Here is a 2,500-nt window from a genome sequence, read left to right on the forward strand (position 1 = left end):
GCCTGCCTCTGCGCCGGCCTCCCTCCCCTGCCGCTGCCGCCGCCGTCGCGACCGAGCGCGGGAACGTTGGCGTGGCGGGAACCGGCGCCCTTTCGCCGTGGGCGGGCGGGCGGGCGGGGGCCCGGTTGCCGGGCAGCGGGGCGCGCGCGCATGCGCAGAGCGCGCGGCTGCGGACGCACACCTCCCCCAGCCCGCCCCCCCCGCTGCTCCGGGGCGCCGGAGAGTCTGCGGTCGGGGCGGAGGGGCCGCACCCGCCGGTCGGCGGGTACGGAACTGCAGCGCGGGGAGGGAGGGAGGGCGGGAGGGGGAGCGCGCGCGCGCAGGTGTGCGTGTCGGTGTGTGTGTGTCTGTGTCTGTGTCTGTCTCCGTCTGTGTGTCTGTGTCTCTGTGTGTGTGTGTGTGTGTGTGTGTGTCTCTCTCTGAGCGCGCGTGTGCCGCCGGGGGGGGGCGGGGTGGCGTCTGCAGGGTCGCAGATACTTCTTCTAATACATTTGTTTCATTAAAAAAAGAAATAATAACTCGGCAATGGACGCCCCGTCCTGAAGTCTCCCGGCAGACGGCGAACTCGCCCCGGGGGCCGCCGCCTCTACCCGGCCCCTCCCCTACCAGCTGGGGAGGAAAAAAGCCGGCCGGGAGGGCAGACTTGCCGTGAGCCGGGGGGGGGGTGGGGGGGGGGTGGGGGCGGGGCGGGGCGGAGCGGAGCGGAGCGGAGAGGCTGGACGGGGCGGTGAAGCCGGCGAGCGCACGGCGGCCACCGGTTCGGGGCGGGGGGGGCGCGTGCCTGTGGGCGCGTGCGTTGCGGGCGGCGGCGGGGGAGGGGGGCGTTTAAAAAACCCGAAATTCTTAAAAATCCATTCAAAATGACGGGGTGGCCGTCCTTGTACCATGATTCGCGTAAATCCCGAAAAAGGGGAAAAAAAAAAGTTAACCCCCCCGGACCCCCCCCCACGACCCCCGCCGCCCTGCTGAAACAGGGACGGGGTGGCCCTTGCGCCAGATTCGCGTAAATCCCGAAAAAGGGGAAAAAAAAAAAATTAACCCCCCCGGACCCCCCCCCACGACCCCCGCCGCCCTGCTGAAACAGGGACGGGGTGGCCCTTGCGCCAGATTCGCGTAAATCCCGAAAAAGGGGAAAAAAGTAGAAATTAGCCCCCACCACCACCCACCCACAGCTCGGCCTGGGGAGAACCGGGCTGGCCGGTCCAGCCGGCTCCGGAGCACGTGGCGGCCGGCCGCCACGTGCACCCGCCTCCGCGGCCGGACGCCACGTCTACCCGCCTCCGCGGCCGGACGCCACGTCTACGAACCTCCGCGGCCGGACGCCACGTCTACCGACCTCCGCGGTCGGACGCCACGTCTACCCGCCTCCGCGGCCGGACGCCACGTCTACCGGCCTCCGCGGCCGGACGCCACGTCTACCGACCTCCGCGGTCGGACGCCACGTCTACCGACCTCCGCGGCCGGACGCCACGTCTACCGGCCTCCGCGGCCGGGCGCCACGTCTACCCGCCTCCGCGGCCGGACGCCACGTCTACCGACCTCCGCGGTCGGACGCCACGTCTACCGGCCTCCGCGGTCGGACGCCACGTCTACCGACCTCCGCGGCCGGGCGCCACGTCTACCCGCCTCCGCGGCCGGACGCCACGTCTACCGGCCTCCGCGGTCGGACGCCACGTCTACCCGCCTCCGCGGCCGGACGCCACGTCTACCGACCTCCGCGGTCGGACGCCACGTCTACCGACCTCCGCGGCCGGACGCCACGTCTACCGGCCTCCGCGGTCGGACGCCACGTCTACCCGCCTCCGCGGCCGGACGCCACGTCTACCGACCTCCGCGGTCGGACGCCACGTCTACCGGCCTCCGCGGTCGGACGCCACGTCTACCGACCTCCGCGGCCGGGCGCCACGTCTACCCGCCTCCGCGGCCGGTGGCGGCCGCTAGGTCTACCCGGCTCCGCAGGTGGCCGCCAGGTCGACCCGGCTCCGGGGCCGGCGGCGGCCGGCGGCGGTCCCCGGAGAGCGCGGACCGTCGCTGTCGGCGCGTCCGGCGAAAAGGGTGGCCACGTCTACCGGGCTCCGGCGGGACTTGGTCGCGTTTCCGGGGCTGAGGGGTAGACGTGTTGTCCCCGCCGCCTGCTCGGAGCTGCCCAAGGGGTCGCTGTTTTTCGCTGCCTCCAGTTACGTCATCGTAAAAGGCGGCGGCGGCGGCGCGCCCCCCCGGTGGGCGGAGGCACCGTTCTTGCAGCTTGCCGGGGGCGGGGACGTGCCTGTCCGTACTATAGGAGGGAGTGGGGACTCGCCTCCGAGAGCGGCGCTAGCCAGCGGCTGCAACGCCCTCGCCTCGGCCGGCCAAGTGGGGCGCTCGGCGGGCGTAGTGGCGGTTCCCCCGGACGGTTCGGCTCCCGCGGGGCAGGGCGAAGAGCGAAGACCGGCGGCGGCGGCCGCCGCCGGCACTCGAACGCTGGAAGGGCGGGGGGAGCGCAGCGGAGCTCGGCGCGGCT

This window comes from Aptenodytes patagonicus, unplaced genomic scaffold (assembly GCF_965638725.1).
Source record: "Aptenodytes patagonicus unplaced genomic scaffold, bAptPat1.pri.cur scaffold_186, whole genome shotgun sequence".
Classification (NCBI taxonomy): Eukaryota; Metazoa; Chordata; class Aves; order Sphenisciformes; family Spheniscidae; genus Aptenodytes; species Aptenodytes patagonicus.